The sequence below is a fragment of the Suricata suricatta genome, chromosome 12 (assembly GCF_006229205.1).
Source record: "Suricata suricatta isolate VVHF042 chromosome 12, meerkat_22Aug2017_6uvM2_HiC, whole genome shotgun sequence".
Lineage (NCBI taxonomy): Eukaryota > Metazoa > Chordata > Mammalia > Carnivora > Herpestidae > Suricata > Suricata suricatta.
Genome location: NC_043711.1, coordinates 57,842,423 through 57,864,370, shown reverse-complemented (window position 1 = coordinate 57,864,370; position 21,948 = coordinate 57,842,423). Strand labels below are relative to the sequence as shown.

At 40.9% G+C, this 21,948-nt stretch overlaps 1 protein-coding gene and 1 pseudogene across 1 annotated transcript in view; one reads left to right on the top strand and one right to left on the bottom strand.

Moving 5' to 3' along the window:
* Positions 1-21,948, bottom strand: part of NINL (ninein like) — a 239,084-nt gene that overhangs the window by 198,995 nt on the left and 18,141 nt on the right. The window lies entirely within an intron of this gene.
* On the top strand, positions 9,345-10,035 carry LOC115273309 (annotated as a pseudogene).

Below are 21,948 nucleotides of genomic sequence, written 5' to 3'. Positions count from 1 at the left end.
GAGATCATGACCTGAGCTGAAGCCGGACGCTTAACCAACTGAGCCACCCAGGCACCCCAATAAATAAAATTAAAAAAAAATAGGCCAACACGAAGGGCCTGGGTGGCTCACTCGGTTAAGTGTCCGATTTCGATTCAGGTCATAATCTCACAGTTCATGGGTTTGAGCCCCACGTCGGGCTCTGTGCTGACAGCTAGCTCAGAGCCTGGAGCCTGTCTTCGGATTCTGTGTCTCCCTCTCTCTCTGACCCTCCCCTGCTCATGCTGTCTCTCTCTCTCTCTCAAAAATAAATAAAAACATTTAAAAATTTAAAAAAAAATAGGCCAACAGAAGGCAAAGCAAAAACTGACAAAATTAACTTCTTGTTTCAGTTCCAACATGTAAACAGCTCTTCCCCATAAGAAAAAAAAGTTGAGGGGCGCCTGGGTGGCTCAGTTGGTTAAGCGTCCGGCTTCGGCTCAGGTCATGATCTAGCAGTTCATGGGTTTGAGCACCATGTCAGGCTCTGTGCTGACAGCTAGCTCAGAGCCTGGAGCCTGCTTCGGATTCTGTATTTCCCTCTCTCTCTGCCCCTCCCCTGCTCATGCTCTCTCTGTCTCTCAAAAATAAATTAAAAATACATTTAAAAATTTTTTTAAAGAAAAAGAAAAAATGTTGAACAAAATGAAAATCAACAAGTTGTTTTGGATCCATCAGGAGATCACAGGGAAAATTGTTACCCTAAAAACTGGAGAGACAGACTGAGGAACACAGAGAAGCACAGCTTTGTTGAAACAGAATCCTCCAAAGCGCCCTACCAACTTCTCATGTTGAAGACTAGACGGGGGGGGGGGGGGGGGGAATCCCTCATGCTTTAGACAGAGGTGGAAGTAAAACTAACCATTTTGAAATGTATCCAGAGAAAAGTTAGCATCTTAAAACCCGCCCATACCAAAGGCCCTCCCTAGAGGTAAACTTAAAGCCTTATCTCACTGGGGGAAAGACTAAGACTTGGAGCCTCCTCTAGCCTTCTGGTCTCACAATAAAGAGGAGAAAAAATAAAAAATAAAGGCTGAGAAACTCTTCTAAAAAGCCCACTCCAGGGCCTCAGTCCTACAAAAAACTAAGACTAACTCATAGGACTTCAGAATGCTTTCTGTGCGGTGCCCAACAGCTCACCACATCCAGGGCTCCAGTATAACAGCAGCAGATTACAACTGACAGACTTAAGATGTGCACTCCATTTCAGATGGAGTTTCTGGGGAAACCCAAAGATGGTAGAGAGACAAAAAAGGACACTGGAAGAATCTGAAGACTATGACATCTCTAACTATAGTAAACATCAAACACAACCTGAGTCATACCCAAATAAATATAAAACTTCAAAGTCTATTTACTTCCATTCCTAATTACTTCATATGTCAAGTCTCACTTTCAACCAAAACTGGAAAGGTGTGCATTCAAAAAAAATACACTTAAAAAAACACATCCTGAGGAGACAAAACAAACATGAATTCAACTCAGATATGGAAAAGATTTCACAATAATCAGATTAGGGGTTTAAAATAAATATTACTAATATGCTAGGGGTCTATCAGAGAAGAGTGAACAATCTATAAAACAGGTAATATAAGCAGAGGCATGAAAACTCTAGTGAAGAATCAAAAAGAGACGCCAGAAATCAAAATACTATAAAAGAAATGAAGAATGCCTTTGATGCACTCACCAGTACACTGTCACATACACATAACTGCAATATGAGGAGAAGAAACACAGAAAAGAGAAGGAACATTTGAAATATTAATGGCTGAGAATTTTCCAAAATTAATTGTAGATCCCAAGCCACATATCCAGGAAGCTCAGAGAACACCAAAATAAATACCTCCCAAAACTACACCTACACATATCACTTTCAATGCAGGAAACCAATGACAACTCATGAAAAACAGCCAGAGGGAAAATTGTTGAAAAGAAACCACAGGCCCAAAATGGCAGCACTTAGGCCAAGTTACCAAACCAGGTCTTAATACCTACCTTAACTGCACTTTCAACCTGCCCCAGAATTGAAGCCTTAACTGGTCAGAACCTTTTTTTTTTTTTCTCCCCAATTAAGGTAAGTGGTTTTTTTTTTTTTAATATAATTTATTGTCAAATTGGCTTAGGTACAACACCCAGTGCTCATCACAAGTGCAATCCTCAATCTCCATTACCTATTTTCCCTCAGCCACACCCTGTTTGTTCTCCAGTATTTAAGAGTCTAGCACTAGCGAGGAAATCTTCCCAATGGGCCCCTACCATCCCACAAAGGAAGATGAGGTAATCCACCTTACCCTTGCCCTTCCTTGACTGAAACCATCCTTTCTTTTATTTTGCTAATAATTCTCTCACTCCACCATCCTTCCTATAAAAACCTCCTATTTTTTGTACAACTCCTCTGAGCTTCCAGAGGGAATGCTGCCCAATTCATGAACTGCTTAATAGAGCCAATTAAATCTTCTAATTCACTCAATTGGATTTTTGTTCCTTAATACTACAGATAGACAAGTAAGAAATTACATCCAACGTCTTCAAAACCAAGCAAGCAAGAATAAATTGAAGTAAATAAAATCTCTTCTTTTCATTATTCTTAACTGATTTAATAAACTTCAATTTCAAAATTGTAACATGTACTGAGTGATTACAGCTTATGGGTAAGGGAAATGAGTGGCAGCAATATTATAAGGAATGGGAGGGAGGAATTGGGAATATTCTGCCCTGAGATACCCTCACTATTTGTAAAGTGGTACAGTATTATCTGAAAGTGGACACAGACTACAGCTGACCCTTGGACAACACACATTTTAACTGCATGGGTCCACTTATATTTTTTTATATAAATACAGTACAGTAACATCAACTTCTATTTTCTTATGGTTTTCTTAATAACATTTCTTTTTTCTAACTTACTTTATTGTAAGTATACAGTATATATAATACATATAATATACAAACTATGTGTTAATTATTTGTTATAGGTAAAGTTTTCCAGTCAATAACAGGCTATTAGTTAAGTTTTGATGGAGTCAACTGCAATGGAACGGCCCCCTAACCATCAGCACTATTCAAGGGTCAACTGTAGTTATAATTGTATATTGCAAACTCTATAGCAACAACTTCTTTGACCTCTGCCACAACTTCTTACATGACATGTCTCTAGAGGCAAAGCAAACAAAAGCAAAAATGAACTGCCGAAACCTCATCAAGATAAAAAGCTTTTGCACAGTGAAGGAAACAAGAAACAAAACTAAATAAAGGGTTGGTATCCAAAATCTATAAAGAACTTAACAAACTCAACACCCAAAAAACAAATAATCCAGAGAAGAAATGAGCAAAAGACATGAATAGACTCTTTTCCAGAGACGATATCCAGACGGCCAAAAAACAGATGAAAAAATGCTCAACATCACTCATTATCAGGGAAATACAAATCAAAATCACATTAAGATATCACCTCACACCAGTCAGAGTGGCTCAAATAAACAACTCAGGAAACAACATACATTGATGAGGATGTAGAGAAAGGGGAACCGTCTTGCATTGCTAGGGGGAATGCAAACTGGTGCAGCCACTCTGGAAAACAGTGCGGAAGTTCCTCAAAATATTAAAAATAGAACTACCTTACAACTCAGCAATAGCACTACTAGGAATTTATCCAAAGGGCAAGAGTGCTAATTCAAAGTGCCCCCATGTTTATAGCATGGCTATCAACAATAGCCAAAGTATGGTAAGAACCCAAATTGATGAATGGATAAAGATGTTTTATATATATATATATATATACAATGGAATATTCCTCACCTTTGAAAAAGAATGAAACCTTGCCATTTGCAACAATGTGGATGGAACTGGAGGATATTATGCTAAGCGAAATAAGTCACAGAAAGATATCATATGGTTTCACTCATATGTGGAATTTAGGAAACTTAACAGAAGACTATCAGGGAAGGGAAGGAAAAATAAGTTACAAACAGAGAGGGAGGCAAACCATAAAAGACTTTTTTAAAATTTTATTTTAACGTTTATTCATTTTTGAGAGACAGAGCACAAGCTGGGGAGGGGCACAGAGAGAAAGGGAGACACAGGATCCAAAGCAGGCTCCAGACTCTGAGCTGTCAGCACACAGCTTGAAACCAAACCATGAAATAATGACCTGAGCTGAAGTCAGATACCCAACTGACTGAGCCACCTAGATGCCAAGAGACTCTTAAATACAGAGAACAAACTAAGGGTTTATGGGGGTGGGGAAAATGGGTGAGGGCCATTGAGAAGGAGGAGGAGGAGGCAGAGGAGGAGGCGGAGGGAGAAAAGGAGGAAGAGGAGGAAAAGGAGGAAGAGGAGGAGAAGGAGGAGGAGGAAAAGGAGTAAGAGGAAGAGGAGAAGGAAGACGAGGAGAAGGAGGAGGGAGAGAAGAGAGGAAAGAGAAGGGGAGGAGGTGGAAGAGGAAGAAGCAGCAGCAGCAGAAGCAGGAGGAGGCAGAAGAGGAGGGTGTTGGGTGGCTCAGTCAGTTAAGTATCCAACTTTTTGTTTTGGCTTAGGTCATGATCTCATGATTTGTGAGTTTGAGCCCTGCAGGGCTCTGGGCTGACAGTGGAGACTGCCTGGGATTCTCTCTCTCTACCTCTTTCTGCCCCTTCCCTGCTCACACTGTCTCTGTCTCTTTCAAAATAAATAAATAAAACTTAGAAGAAAGAAGGGGAGAGGAGAGAAGGGAAGCAAAAGGAAAGGCAAGGCAAGGCAAGGCAGAGCCGCTTGGTGGCTCAGTCAGCTAAGTATCTAACTCTTGATTTCAGCTCAGGTCATGATCTCACCTTTGTGAGATCAAGCCCCACATCAGGGCTGACAGCACAGAGCCTGCTTGGGATTTTTTCTCTCTATTTCTCTGCCCCTCTCCCTTGTTTGTGCTCCTCTCTCTCAAAATAAATTAAAAAAAAATTTTTTAATAACAAAGAGGAAAAATCCATGAAATTGATATGAAATAGAGAAAAATCCATGAAATTCAAAGCTAATTTTTGCTACAGCTGATTGATAAACCTCCAGCAAGACTAAAACAGAAGAATGAAGACATAAAACTGCCATCAGGAATAAAAGAGAATATCCTCACAGGTTCTGCAGATTTAAAAGGATTAATAAGGGGCACCTGGGTGGCTCAGTTGGTTAAGCGTCTGACTTCAGCTCAGGTCATGATCTCACAGTCTGTGGGTTCGAGCCCCACATCAGACTCTATGCTGCCAGCTCAGAACCTGGAGCCTGCTTCAGAATCTGTGTCTCCCTTTCTCTCTGCTCCTCCTCCATTCATGCTCGCTCGCTCGCTCTCTCTCTCTCTCTCTCGCTCTCTCGCTCTCTCTCTCTGTCTCTCAAGAATAAATTAAAAAAATTAAAAAGACAGAATTTTTTAAAAAAGGATTAATAAAGCAAGACTTTGAACAACTCTATACAAATAAATTCATCAACTTAGATGAATTGAACCAATTCCTTAAAAAAAGAATCACAAAATATAATAATTCTCCAATATCAAATTGATGGCCTAAATAATAACCTTATAACTATCAAAAAAATTGAATCTGTGATTTAAAAACTTCCAAGAGGTGTAAGGGTAATCTGGTTGCAACATCTGTCATTTCACTGATCGCCAGGCTTGACTGAGCTGATCTGGCTTGGCTGGTTGGGTGAGAGTCCCCTTCCTCCCTTGCTGCTCCAAGTGCACGCTCCCTACACTGCGCCTATGGTCAAAGAGGACCACCTTCCCCAACAGAGGATGACTGTTCTTCAGTCAAGGGTATACAAGTAGCTGTGCTGGAACCTCCAAACAAGTTCTTGAGGTCCATTTGCAGCAAAGCATACGGCTGTCAAATTTTCAGGACTCCAGACTCTTCCAAATGAGGTGCTGCATGTGACAGGCCACCTTTCTTAAAAATAATGGATGTATAAATAAATAAATACTTCCAAAAACCAAATCAGCCACCCCTGATGGTTTAACTAGTATAATCTATTAAAAATTTAAATTGGAAATAACACCAGTTCTACACAGCATCACCCTAATAACAAAACCAGGCAATGACAACAGAAGATGAAGACACTAAGATCAATATCCCTCAAGAATACAGATGCAAACTTCCTCAAAAAAATTACCAAACAAATATAACAATATACCATTAATTATTATTATACTATACTACAATTACTATTATAGTATACTATAATGTATTATAATTATTAACTACTATTACTATACTATAATTACATAGTATATATATAACAATATACTATAATTATTATATGTAATAATAATAATACACTATGAGATAGGTTTATGCCAGAAATGTAAGGCTGATTCAATATTCAAATATCAATCAATGATCATAACAACAGACTAAAGAAGAAAAACTACAAGATCACAACAATGGATGAAGAAAAAGCATTTCAAAACTTAGCATCCCAGGGAAGTAGGTGGGGGCATAAGTGAAATATGTGAAAGAAATTAAGAGTACACCTATCATGGTGAGCACTGAGTAATGTATAGAATTGTCAAGTCACTATTGTACCCCTGAAATTACTATAACACTGTATATTAACACTGTTATTGACACTGGAATTCAAAACAAACAAACAAACTGGGCACTTGGGTTGGTTAAGTGTCCAACTTCAGTTCAGGTCATGATCTCATAGTTCATGAGTTCAAGGCCTGCATAAGGCTTTCTGCTGTCAGCACAGAGCCTGCTTCAGAACTTCGGTCACCCTTTCTCTCTGATTCTCTCTCTCTCTTAAAAATAACTAAACTTAAAAATAAATAAATAAATAAACCACAAAACCAATCAAAAGTGCTTATCTTCATGAGCACTGAGAAATGTATAGAATTATTGAGTAATTATATTGTACACCTAAAATTAACGAAGTACCATATATTAATTATACTTGAATAAGGAAAGTTCATGCCAAAATTTTTTAAAAATTAACATCAATGGGGGCTCCTGGGTGGCTCAGTCAGTTAAGCGTCCAACTTTGGCTCAGGCCATGATCTCATGGTTCATGAGCCCATATCGGGCTCTGTGCTGATTGCCAGCTCAGAGCTTGGAGCCTGCTTCAGATTCTGTGTCTCCCTCTCTCTCTCTCTCTGCCCCTCCCCCCTTCATTTATTTATCTCTGTATCAATTATAAATAAAAACATTAAAAAAATTTTTTTAATCTCCTCAAACTAGGGGTCCCTGGGTGGCTCAGTCAGTTAAGTGTCCGACTCTTAATTTCAGCTCAGATCATGCTCTCTAAGTTCATGAGTTTGAGCCCCATATTGGGCTCCATGTGCTTCACAGCACAAAGCCTACTTGGGATTCGATCTCTCTCTCTCTGTCTCTCTCTCTGCCCATCCCCTGTTCCCTCTCTCTCAAAATAAATAAATAAACATTAAAATACAATCTCCTCAAACTAACAAGTGACTTTAGCAAAATCACAAGGTCAACATAAAAAATCAATCATACTTTTGTGGACTTGAAACTGAAATTTATAAAATATTATTTACTTTTTTCCGAAAAAAGCGGCTACTTAAATAGAATCTTAACAAAATGTGCAGATTTGTATGCTGAAAACTACAAAACATAAATGAAAGAAATCAAAGAAAATCTAAATAAATGGAGACACATATTGTTTTTATGAATTGGGAAACTCAATATAACTGTCAATTCTCCTCAAACTGACCTACAGAATTGACCTAATTCCAAAAGAAATCTCACCAGAACTAATAGAGATAAGTGAGTTTTAAAATGGACTCAGGGGGCGCCTGGGTGGCTCAATCAGTTAGGCCTCCGACTTTGGCTCAGGTCAGATCTCACGTTCGTGGGTTCGAGCCCCGCATCAGGCTCTGTGCTGACAGCTCAGAGCCTGGAGCCTGCTTCCGGTTCTGTGTCTCCTTCTCTCTCTTTGCCCCTCCCCCTCTCATGCTCTGTACTCTCTGTATCAAAAATAAATAAAATATTTTTTTAAAAATTTAAAAAAATAAAATAAAATGGACTCAGGTGGCTCAGTCAGTTAAGCATCTGACTTTGGCTCAGGTCATGATCTCACAGTTCGTGAGTTCGAGCCCCGCATCAGGTTCTGTGTTGACAACTCGGAGCCTGGAACCTGCTTTGGAGTCTGTGTCTCCCTCTCTCTCTGCACCACCCCTGCCTCCACTCTGCCTCTGTCTCTCAAAAATGAATAAATGTTAGGGGCGCCTATGTGGCTCAGTTGGTTGAGCATCCGACTTCAGCTCAGGTCACGATCTCATGGGTTGTAGGCTCGGGCCCCTTATCAGGTTCTGTGCTGACAGCTCAGATCCTGGAGCCTGTTTCAGATTCTGTCTCCCTATCTTGTTCGCACTCTGTCTCTGCCTATCCCTTGTTCGCACTCTCTCTCTCTCTCTGTCTCAAAATAAATAAACATAAAAAAAAGAAGAAATGTTAAAAAAATTGTTTTAATAAAATGCATATAGAAAGGCAAAGGAAATAGAATAGCCAACAGTATCTCAACAGAAAAGGAATAAAGCTGGAGGATTCATATTACCTACTTGTAAGACTTGCTTTAAAGCTCCGGTATAAAGACAGTGTGGTTTGATGAATGGATAAACACATTAAGACATACATCAGTGGAACAGAATCCAAAGAATCCACTATCACTCTCACAAATACAGCCATTTGATCTTTCACAGTGCTGCAAAAGAATTCAATAAAGTAGAATAGTCTTTTCAACAAATGATATTGGAACAGTCAAACATCCACATGCAAATAGGGAAAAAAGACCCTCAGCATAAACCTTTTATCTAGTACAAAACTTAACTCAAAATTTATCATCACTCTAAACATAAAATGTAGATGTATAGCACTTTCGGAAGAAAATATAGCAGGAAATCTTTATGCCTGGACTGAGATAATTTTTTAAATAAAACACCAACAGTAAAATCTATACAAGACACATGGATAAATTGGATTTAAGCAAAATTAAAACTTTTTGTTGTATCAAAAACACGGCACAGAGAAAGAAAAGACAAGCCACAAACTATGAGGAAATCATTACTAACCACATATCCCACAAAAGGCCTGCATAGATAATATATAAAGAGCTATTAAAACTGAACAGTTAGAGGCAAGGCCTGCATGGTGGCTGAGAGCCCTGGGACAGATAAGGAGATACCAAATGTTTCCTTTTGACTCTTCCTTTTGGACTCTGAAGTGAGAGACTTTTAGTACCCAGATAATGGGGGGGGGGGGGCAGAGAGATTTAGGGCCCTGGGGAGCGTTTTCCACGTCTCCCAATGCATACCAAGGGCAGCCTTCTTAGGGTCCTTGTGGCCAGCCAAGATGGTTGCCCCCAAGGTGAATGCTATGCGAGGGTGGTTGGTCTTAGAGCTGCACATGGGGAGTGCCAGCCTGTCACTTTCAGTGCTAACCCAGGTCAGGTAGAGTCACCCTGGTCCTGAATACAGGAATCCACAGATGGACATGATAATTACCACAAGCCCTTGGTTGAGCTGACTACAGAGGATAAGTAAGACGCAGCTTATCAAAGCTGCCCCAGCGACAAAAACAAGCTCTGTGTTTGAAAGACCCAATGATCAATAATTCACCAACATGAGGATGAAAGGCGGAAACAAAGTACTAGCCAGACCCCTCATGATGCACACTCTGGAAACTGAAAAGGAAACAGTTTGAGAAGTACCATGCTGCTTCTACAGACGAACAGGCAACCCTCAAACACAACCCTTATGCCATCTTCCACCAAGCACTGAAAAAACTGTGAGCCGGGCTGGGCTGGTGATTGAGCTGGTAACCATGCTCAGAGGAGGCCATTTCTACCAGGTCCCTTTGCTAGTACCTGATAGGCATCATCGCATCCTTGCCACAAAGTACGATTCCTGAGTGCAGGGAGACGCAGCACTGGCAGATGGTTACACCAGAGAAGTTGTCACATGAGCTGCTGGAGGCTTTTCACAACCAGGACCCTATGACCAAGAAGAAGCATGACATACACAAGATGGCTGAGGCCAGATGAGTCCTGGCTCACTAATACTGGTGACAGAGGGACGATAGAGGCTCTAGGAGGAGCCCAGGGCTCTCTGCTCCAAGTAATAATGGGAGCCACTGTCATGTTGAAAAGTACTTGTGGGTTAAGTATGCAGTTCCTTTTTAAAGGCAGGTAGGTCTCACAAGGATGAAACAACATATTTATATTGCTTGTTAATCCTTTCTTTGGGAGTTAGAACTTGCTCTTCCTGTCCCATCTCCTCACAAAGAAGGTACATGTCAATTTTGATTTCCCTCAGGAAACTTAGGGCCCATCCAACCTCCCCTCTCTCAATTCAGGATGATACCAAAGGAAGCAATTTTATTATTTAAAAAGGCTTATTAGAAAATTCTCACTCTAAGCTGGTGTAGCATGTGATGTGATACTCCCATTTACTAAAACCAACTGGAAATATAAAAAATAATAAAATAAAATAAAATAATGAAATAATAAAATAAAATAGAAAACCCAATTTAAAAGACAAAACTAGCACAACACTAGAACTGACCACACTACCAAAGAAAATATACAAACAGAAATAACCTCATAAAAAGATGCTCACCAAGAGAGAGGCAAGATGGCAGAGAAGTCGGGAACACTGTTACCTGCACATACCCACAACCATCAAACTGAGAAGAATTAAGAGCTACAACTTTCTGATCTCCAAGAACGGAGGTGCTTGCACTGACTCCTTATTGATAACAACCTCATGGATGCCTGAGTGAGTGTGAAATGGGACCAGAGAGTTTGAGGATGGGAATGCCGGATCCTTTGAGCCAGGAAAGAGAATGCCCAGAAATTTGGCACTGGGCCCACAGTGAGCGGTGTGTGCAGAGGCATTCGCGTGAGGAGCGGCTATACAGGTTGGCACAGAACCTTGGAGGGATTTGCGTGAACCAGCCGTGAATGGCTGCACCCAAACTGGCCTGCAGGGCGGTGCAGAGCCCAGGGGAAGAGAAGGAGACCTCAGCCCATGGCAGAAAGACAAACTTCCCATTTGTAGCAGCTGGGCGTGGGGAGAGAAACCCACCCCCGCTCAGCAGGCCGGTTCTCTCAAGGGCCCTGCAGCCCACTGACTTCAGGTGGAACCAGGGAAGGACTGGCTCTCCAATTCCCCTGCTCAGTCCCAGCCAGAGAACTGACCCACTGCCGGAAATCATTTGGGTGGGGGCAGAAGCACTAAAGTCTGTAAACTAGGATTTATAAACCTGGCAAAACTGGGAAAACCTAAACAATTTGAACCACCCGTGGCACAGGGAGGTTGGACTCAAGAAAGTGGCTGGCAATGCATGGTCTGAGAGGGGCTTGAGGTGCCACCATTCTTCTCTCTGCAGCCACTAAGGCAAGACCTCAGAGAGCAACCCTGGAGACACTATCTACCTACATAGAATCATGCTGGGGAGCTGGATTTTACTTTTCATGTTATTTTTACTTTTTTTCATTTCTTTCTTTCCCTATCAAACTCCAGTAAGATGTAACCTGAATCGACCTATGGCACAACATATCATAGTGAAACTGGCAAAATATAAGGATAAAGAGAGAATTCTGAAAGCAGCTAGGGATAAAAGGGCCCTAACATACAAAGGGAAACCTATCAGAGTGGTTACAGACCTATCGAATGAAACTTGGCAGGCCAGAAAGGAATGGCAGGAAATCTTCAATGTGATGAAAGGAAAAATATGCAACCAAGAATCCTTTATCCAGTGAGCCTGTCATTCAAAATGGAAGGAGAGATAAAGGTGTTCCCAAATAAACAAAAATTAAGAGAATTCATCATCACCAAACCAGCCCTACAAGAAATTAGGGACTCTATAAGAGAAAAGTAAAAAGAAATATAAGACACCAGAAACATCAATACAAACATAAACACTACAGAGAACAAAATGAAACAAAACACACATTTTTCAATAATAACACTGAATGTAAATGGACCGATTATTCCAATCAAAATACAGAGTAGCAGAATGGGTCAAAAAACCCAAATGCATCTATTTGCTGTCTACAAGAGACTCACCTTAGACCTGAAGACACCTTCAGACTGAAAGTAAGAGGATGGAGAAATATCTATCATGTGACTAGACGCCACAAGAAAGGTGGAGTAGCCATACTTATATCGGATAAACTGGACTTTAAAGTAAAGGCAGTAACAAAAGATGAAGAAAGACATTATATAATAAATCAAAGGGTCTCTCCATCAGGAAGAGCTAACAATTATAAACATCTATGCACCAAATTCGGGATCACCCAAATACATAAAACAACTAATCACAAACAGAAACAATCTTATCTATATGAATGTGCTAATTCTAGGGGATTTCACACTTGATCTTAGCCAAAAGGCCGAGAAGCAATTCCAGGGGATTTCAATACTCCACTTACAACAATGGATAGGTCAACCAGACAGAAAATCACTAAAGAAACAATGGACCTGAATGGCTCACTGGAACAGATGGAATTAATAGATAAATTAAGAACTCTGCATCCTGAAGATAGGGAATTCACTTTCTTCTCAAGTATGCATGGCACATTCTCCAAGATTGATCACATACTGGGTCATAAAATACCCCTCCATAAATACAAATGCACTGAGATCATACCGTGCACACTTTCAGATCACAATGCTATGAAACTTGAAATCAACAACAAAAAAGTCTGGAAAACCGCCAAAAATGTGGAGGTCAAAAACCACCCTACTGGGGCGCCTGGGTGGCTCAGTCGGTTGAGCCTCCGGCTTCAGCTCAGGTCAGATCTCACGTTCGTGGGTTCAAGCCCCGTGTCAGGCTCTGTGCTAACAGCTAGCTCAGAGCCTGGAGCCTGCTTCCAGTTCTGTGTCTCCTTCTATCTCTGCCCCTCCCCCTCTCATGGTCTGTCTCTCTGTATTAAAAATAAAACATTTAAAAATTTTTAATAATTAAAAAAAAACACCCTACTGAAAAATGATTGAGCAAATCAGGCAATTAGAGAGGAAATTAAAAAATATATGGAAACAAATGAATATGAAAATACAACAATTCAAACTCTCTGGGATGCAGCAAAGGCAGGCCTAAGAGGAAGGTTTATTGCAATCCAGGCCTATTTCAACAAACTAGAAAAAGCACAAACTCAAAATCTAACAGAGCACCTAAGGAAACTAGAGAGGGAGCAGCAAGAGCACCTCAAACCCAGCAGAAGAAGAGAATTAATAAAGACCAGAGAAGAAATAATATAGAATCCAAAAGAGCAGTTGAAAAAAAATCAATGAAACCAAGGGTTGGTTTTTTGAAAAAAAAAAAAATTGAAAAACCTCTAGCCAGGCTCCTCATTAAGAAAAGAGAGAACACCCAAATAGACAAAATAATGAATGAAAATGAAACTATTACATCTTATACCTCAGAAATACAAGCAATCATCAGAGATCACTATGAAAAATTATGTGCCAACAAACTGGACAACCTAGAAGAAATGGACAAATTCCTGAATGCGCATGCACTGCCAAAATTCAAACAAGAAGAGAGAGTAAATTGAACGGACCCACAACCAGTGAAGAAATCGAATCTGTTATCAAAAATCTCCCAACTAATAAAAGCCAAGGGCAGGAAGGATGCCCAGGGAAATTCTACCAACATTTAAAGCAGAGTTAACACTCATCCTTCTCAAGTTTTTCCAAAAAAAAGAAATGGAAGGAAGACTTCCAGATGCATTCTATGAAGCAAGTATCACCCTGATTCCTTAACAAGACAGAGACCCAACAAAAAGAGAGAACTACAAGCCAATATCCTAAATGAATACAGATGCAAAAATATTCAACAAGATACTAGCAAATCAAAATCAGCAGCACATAAAAAGAAGTATCCATCATGACCAAGTGGGATTCATTCCTGGGTTACAGAGCTGGTACAATATTCGCAAATCCATTAATGTGATACATCACATTAAGAAAATAAAAGATAAAAACCATATGATTCTGTCAATACATGCAGGAAAAGCATACAACATCCTTTCTTAATAAAAACCCTCAAAAAAGTCGGGTTAGAAGGAACTTACACAAACATTATTAAAGCAATTTATGAAAAGCCCACAGCTAATATCATCCTCAATGGGAAAAAACTGAGAGCTTTCCCCCTGAGACCAGGAACATGACAGGGATGTCCACTCTCACCATGGATGTTTAACATAGTGCTAGAAGCCCTAGCATCAGCAAGCAATCAGACAACAAAAGGAAATAAAAGGCATCAGAATGGGCAAAGATGAAGTCAAACATTCCCTTTTCGCAGATAACATGATACTCTACATGGAAAACCCGATAGACTCCACCAGAAGCCTTCTAGAACTTATCAATGAATTCAGTGAAGTCACAGGGTACAAAATCAATGTACAGAAATTGGTTGTATTCCTATACACCAAAAAGGAAGCAACAGAAAGAGAAATTAAGAAACTGATCCAAGGGGCGCCTGGGTGGCTCAGTCGGTTAAGCCTCCGGCTTCGGCTCAGGTCAGATCTCACGTTAGTGGGTTCGAGCCCCGTGTCGGACTCTGTGCTGACAGCTAGCTCAGAGCCTGGAGCCTGCTTTCGGTTCTGTGTCTCCTTCTCTCTCTGCCCATCCCCCTCTCATGCTCTGTCTCTCTCTCTATCAAAAATAAATAAAACATTTAAAAAATTAAAAAAAAAGAAACTGATCCAATTCACATTCCACAAAAACCATAGAACCTAGGAATAAACCTAACCAAAGATTTAAAAACCCTGTATTATGAAAACTATAGAAGACTTATGAAAGAAATTGAAGACACAAAGAAATGAAAAAAGATTCCATGCTAATGGATTAGATGAATAAATATTGTTAAAATGTCATTTTTACCCAAAGCAATCTACACATTCAATGCAATCCCCATCAAAATTGCACCATCATTCTTCTCAAAGCTAGAGCAAATTATCTTAAAATTCGTATGGAACCACAAAAGACCCCGAATAGCCAAAGTAGTATTGAAGGAGAAAACTGAAATGGGAGGCATCACAATCCCAGACTTTAGCCTCTACTACAAAGCTGTCATCATCAAGACAGTATGGTATTGGCACAAAAACAGACACATAGACTAACGAAATAGAATAGAGAGCCCAGAACTGGACCCACAAGTGTATAGCCAATTAATCTTTGACAAAGCAGGAAAGCATATCCAGTGGAAAAAAGCCTCTTTAGCAGGTGGTGTTGGCAGAACTGGACAGCAACATGCAAAACAATGAATCTAGACCACTTTCTTACACCATACACAAAAATAAACTCAAAATGGATAAACGACCTGAATATGAGAAAGGAAACCATCAAAACCCTAGAGGAGACAGCAGGAAATACCCCCTTGACCTCCATCGCAGCAATCTCCTACTTGACACATCCCCAAAGGCATGAATATCAAGAGCAAAAATGAACTATTGGGAAATCATCAAGATTAAAAGCTTCTGCACTGCAAAGGAAACGATCAAGAAAACTAACAGGCTACCAAAAGAATGGGAAAAGATAGTTGCAAATGACATATCAGATAAAGGGCTAGTATCCCAAATCTACAAGGGACTCACCAAACTCCATACCCGAAAAACAAACAATCCAGTGAAAAAATGGGCAGAAGACATGAACAGACACTTCTCCAAAGAGGACATCCAGATGGCCAACAGGCACATGAAACAACGCTCAGCATCACTCATCATCAGGGAAATAGAAATCAAAACCAAACTGAGATACTACCTCAAGCCAGTCAGAGTGGCTAAAATGAACAAATCAAGAGACCTTAGATCCTGGCAGGGTTGTGAAGAAACAGGCCTACTCCTCCACTGTTGGTGGGAATGTAAACTGGTGCAGCCGCTCTGGAAAACAGTGTGGAGGTTCCTCAAAAAACTATCAATAGAACTCCCTTATGATCCAGCAATAGCACTGCTGGGGATCTACCCAAGGGATACTGAAGTTCTGATACATAGGGGCACATGTACCCCAATGTTCATAGTCACACTTTCAACATTCACCAAATCATGGAAAGAGCCTAAATGTTCATCAACTCATGAATGGATCAAGAAGATGTGGTACATATACATATATAAATATATGTATACATACACAATGGAATACTACATGGCAATGAGAAAGAATGAAATATGACCATTTTTAGCAAAATGAACGGACCTAGAGGGAGTCGTGCTAAGCGAAATAAGTCAGGCAGAGGACTGTACTATATGGTGTCACTCATAGGTCTAACAGGAGAAACCTAACAGGAGACCATGGGAATGGGAAAAGGGTGGGGGAAGAGTTGGGGAGAGGGAGTGAGGCATATCATGAGAGACTTGTGAATGCTGAGAGACTTTTGAATGCTGAGAACAAACTGAGGGCTTAAGTGGCAGGGGGGAAGGGGAAAGGAAGTGATGCTCATGGAGAGGGGCACTTATGGGAAAGAGCACTGGGTATTATATGGAAACCAACTTGGTAATAAACTATTTTTTTAAAGGGGGAGGAGCCAAGATGGCAGAGAGGAAGGGAGCTCTGTAAACTTCATCTGCCCCATCTATCGAACTGAGGACATTACTCTCATCTGCAAGAGCAGAAGGAGAAAATACGGACTCCAGAAAGAAGACAACCTCAAAGATACCTGAGCGAGTGAGTGCGAATAGGGGAGATTGGAAAATATGCCAGCCCAAGATGGGCAGGGGAGGTGGGAGCCCCAGCCCAACATGGGGCAAGTGCACGGAGCCCCTGAGAGACAAAGGGAAGAGAAAGAGACACTGAACACGCTCATAGTACTGTCGCTGGGGAAGAGATAAAGGACATTTAACTGCACTCAAAGAGAGAAACTCTCACTCCATATATAACTGCTGGGTAGCCCAAATCCCGAACCCAGGTGGCACAAGGGAAAGAACAGCTTCCAGCCCTGTGCCATCCCGGCAGGGAGTGGGTGGCCGCGGCCACGGTGCCAGGGGAGCTCACTCGGCCTCGGCTGCAGGAGTAAGAGCAGGCACCTCATTTCCATGGCGCATCTTGCCCCCAGCATTGGCTGCGCGAACCCTGAATGCCAACAGGGAAAGAACAGCCTCCACCCCTAAGCAATCCCGGCAGGGAGATGGCGGCGGTGGAGGCCCAGTGGAGGCCGGGGCGCGCACTCATTTCCAGCAGCACTCTGGGCCTCGGGCAGCATCAGTGCAAATCCCAGCCAGTGCCAAGAGAAACTCATCCTTCCCCCAATGTGATCTCGATCCCTGCTAGGGGCTGGGAGTCCCCAGTGGTGTCTGTGAGGGCATGCACTTCACCTCCTGTTGCATACCTTGCCTCAGGCAGCACACCTCCCCTCAGGCAAGGGCAGCGCAAATCCCAGTCTGATCCAAGAGAAACTGATCCTCCCCCTAAGAAGCCAGGTGCCAAAGCAAGTACATCTCATCTGTGGGAGCATAAAAGTGCATGGACTAGGACTCTGAACCGAGGCGGGCCTGGAAAATACAACTTGGCTCAGCTGTGGCACAAGGAGATCGGACTCATTAGAGTGGCCTACGGTGCTTAGATCCATTGGAGCTTGGCAAGCCACCATTCTACTATCTGCAGCTACCAAGGCGGAGCCAATGAGAACAGTCTCCGAGACCTACCACACCAAACCACGCCAATCCGCAAGGGGGAACTGCTGCTTTTTTTTTCTTCTTTTTCTTTTATTGACTTATTTTTTATTATTATTACTTTTACTTAAATTTTTAAAAAAAATTTTACTCCTTATTTTCCTTCCACCTTTCTCCCTGTTTTTTTTTTCTTTTTTTAACATTTTTTCAATGTTTTATTTATTTTTGATACAGACAGAGACAGACATGAGAGGGGGAGGGGCAGGGAGAGAAGGAGACACAGAACCAGAAGCAGGCTCCAGGCTCCGAGCTAGCTGTCAGCACAGAGCCTGACGCGGGGCTCGAACCCACGAACGTGAGATCTGACCTGAGCCGAAGTCGGAGGACTAACCGACTAAGCCACCCAGGCACCCCAAGTTTTTTTTCTTTCTTGCAATCTAGATATATTCCCCTATATCTCATCCTTATCTCTCCTGTCAACTGGTCATACTCTTTTAGACTGTCCATTCTCCTTTGTTGTCTCTGACTCCCTTTATTTTTTTTTCTTCTCTTCCTTTCGTCTCATTCTTCTCCATTTTCTTTCTTTTCTTTCCCCCTCTCAATTTGTTTGTTTGTTTGTTTGATTTATCTGTGCGTTTGTGTGCTTCTCTTCCTTCTGTGTTTGTCTGTCTATTTTCCTTCTTAGGGCTACACCAAGAAACAAGCCAAAGTGTGCATGATGGCGAGTCCCAAATATTGCTGTGTAGGGAAATAAAGTATTCAAAGGCACAACAAGAGAAACCAAGAGACACCATTAAAAGAATATTTCCTGAAATGACAGGCCCTGGACAGTCAATAAGCCTCCTTTAACAGAGCAATACTAACAGGTGCACAGTGCACAATGAGCTTTTTAAAGCTGACAAGAGACAGAAAACTAGCAAAAATGACAAAACGAAGGAACTCACCCCTGAAGAACCTCCAGCAAGAAGTCACAGCCACAGAACTGCTCAAGACAGATCAGGACAACATACCAAATCAAGAATCTAAAAAAATTCTCATAAAATTAATTGCTGGGGTTGAAAAAAGCATCAAAGAACCAACTGAGACAATGACTAGGAACTTTGAAAATAGGTGTGATGAGTTTTAAAAAAAAAAAGGCTATAAATGAGGTGAATAACAAAATGGAGGCAGCCACCTCAAGGATTGATGAGGCAGAGAGAAGAATAGGTGAATTAGAAGATACAGTTATAGCAAAAGAGGAAGCTGAAAAAAAGAGAGAGAAATTGATCCAGGAGCAGGAAAGCAGAATTCGAGACCTGAGTGATACAATCAAATGGAACAACATCCGTACCATAGGAATTCCTGAAGAGGAAGACAGAGAGAAAGGGCCTGAAGGGATATTACTCCAATTTATAACTGAGAATTTCCCAAATCTGGGAAAAGAAATAGACATTCAAATTCAAGAGGCACACAGAACACCATTAAGATGTAATTTGAATCGACCTTCAGCACGACATATACCAGTGAAACTGGCAAAATATAAAGATAAAGAGAGAATTCTGTAAGCAGCTAGGGATAAAAGGGCCCTCACGTACAAAGGGAAACCTTTCAGAGTGGTTACAGACCTATCTAATGAAACTTGGCAAGCCAGGAAGGAATGGCAAGAAATCTTCAATGTGATGAACAAAAAACATGCAGCCAAGAATCCTTTGTCCAACAAGCCTGTCATTCAAAATAGAAGGAGATATAAAAGTGTTCCCAAATAAACAAAAATTGAGAGAATTCATGACCATCAAACCAGCCCTACAAGAAATCCTAAGAGGAACTCTATGAGGGAAATTTTGCAAAGAATACAAGATGCCAGAGACACCACTATAAACATGAATTCTATGGGAACACAATGACTCTAAACTCACACTTTTCAATAATAACACTGAATGTAAATGGACTGAATACTCCAACCAAATGATACAGGGATAGCAGAATGGATTAAAAAAACAAAATTCATCTATTTGCTGTCTACGAAAGACTCATTTTAGACCTGAAGATACCTTCAGGTTGAAAGTAGAGGGATGGAGAAATATCTATCATGCGACTGAAAGCCAAAAGAAAGCCGGAGTAGCCATACTTATATCAGACAAACTGCACTTTAAAGGCAGTCACAAGAGATGAAGAAGGACATTATATAATAATTACAGGGTCTCTCCATCAGGAAGAGCTAACAATTATAAACATCTATGCACCAAATTCGGGAGCGCCCAAATACACAAAACAATTAATCACAGACAGAAACAATCTTATTAACAAGAATGTGCTAATTGCAGGGGACTTTAATACTCCACTGACAGCAATGGATATAGATCAGCTAGACAGAAAATCACTAAAGAAGCAATGGACCTGAACGACACATTGGAACAGATGGAATTGGTAGATATATTTAGAACTCAGCATCCTGAAGGTAGGAAATTCACCTTCTTCTTGAGTGCACATGGCACATTCTCCAAGATTGATCACATACTGGGGCATAAAGCAGCCCTCCATAAGTATAAACGAATAGTGATCATACCATGCACACTTTCATATCACAATGCTATGAAACTTGTAATTAACCACAGGAAAAAGTCTGGAAAAGCTCCAAAAATTTGGAGATTAAAAACCACCCTATTAAAAAATGATCGGGCTAATTAGGCAATTAGCAAAGAAATTAAAAAATATATGGAAACAAATGAAAATGAAAATACAACAATCCAAAATCCCTGGATGTGGAGCCTGCTTGAAATTGCCTCTCTCTTTCTCTCTCTGCCCTTCTTCCACTCCCTCTCTCTCTCAAAAATAAATAAATAAACATTTTAAAAGAAAAGCTGGCATCAGAGTGGACCTGTACCTCCTTTCCATTTAGAACTCTTGGGAACATCTGCTACTTAACAGTGGTCTTCTCACCATCATGTGGGGACAAGCCAGACTGTGAAAAAATAAGCATGGTCCTGTGATGAATTAGGGTGAGAAAGGGCACAAGTTGGATCCCTTGTCTCCCTCGACCTCTGTGTGGTGTGGAAGGAGTCAGAGTTCCCATATCCCCCCAAGATGGTGGCTGCCTTTCAGAGTGAGGGTTGCGCCAACCCCATCTCAGAGGCTCTAAGTCTGACACTGGTTTGATGTTGAGGACTGTGCACAACCAGGCTGCCAAATCCCAAGCAGGGCTACTATAGCCCGCCTGAGTTCAGAGGAGGATAAGGAGGCCACCAGCCACGACGTAAGCAGGGGATTCCCCCTAATTAGGTATACCAGCAATGTCATTACAGAAACCTGGTGACTCTGAAGGCAACACTGGGTCCTGCCCACATAGATCCAGGCCCTCTCTGCTGAACTGCAGATATCCTTTGATGAGTGGTAGGGTGTGGAAGAAGAAATGCAGAACTCTGAGTATACATCCCAAAAGACCCCAAAGAGACTGAGGTACTATTAATTAGCAAAGGGAAGAATCACTCCTATTAGTGCCAAATCAGGAAGAGCTTGTGAGGAAGATTCCATCATTATAAGGAATTGAGAAGCTACAGTTTTTATACATGTATAAGTTGTGAATACCATTGTGTGACTTCATTTGTACCCCGTTTTGTGGATCACATCAAATTTGCTGCTTATCTTATTCAAGTCCTATTTATCTCTCATCTACTATTTGTCAATGTGAGCTGTCAAATTATTAAAAAGGAATATTATACCCTCCCAAAAAAAAAAATCTCTGGGATGCAGCAAAGGCAGTCCTAAGAGGAAAGTAGATCGCAATCCAGGCCAATTTCAACAAACTAGAAAAAGCGCAAATTCAAAATTTAACAGAGCACCTACTGGAACTAAAAGAGAAGCAGCAAGAGCACCCCAAACCCAGCAGAAGAAAAGAAATAAACAATATAGAATCCAAAAGAACAGTCGAGCAGATCAATGAAACCAAGAGTTGGTTCTTTGAATAAATAAAATTGATAAACCTCTAGCCAGGCTCCTCAGAAAGAAAAGAGAGAGCACCCAGATAGACAAAATCATGAATGAAAAAGGATCTCTTACAACCAATCCCTTAGAAATACAAGCAATCATCAGATATTACTATGAAAAATTATATGCCAACAAACTGGACAACACAGAATGAACAAATTCCTAAATGCGCATGCACTGCCAAAATTCAAACAGGAAGAGATAGAAAGCATGAATAGACCAATAACCAGTGAAGAAATCGAATCCATTATCAAAAATCTCCCAACAAATAAGAGCCCAGGGCCAGATGGCTTCCCAGGGGAATTCTACCAGACATTTAAAGCAGAGCTCATACCCATTCTTCTCAAACTATTCCAAAAAATAGAAATAGAAGGAAACTTC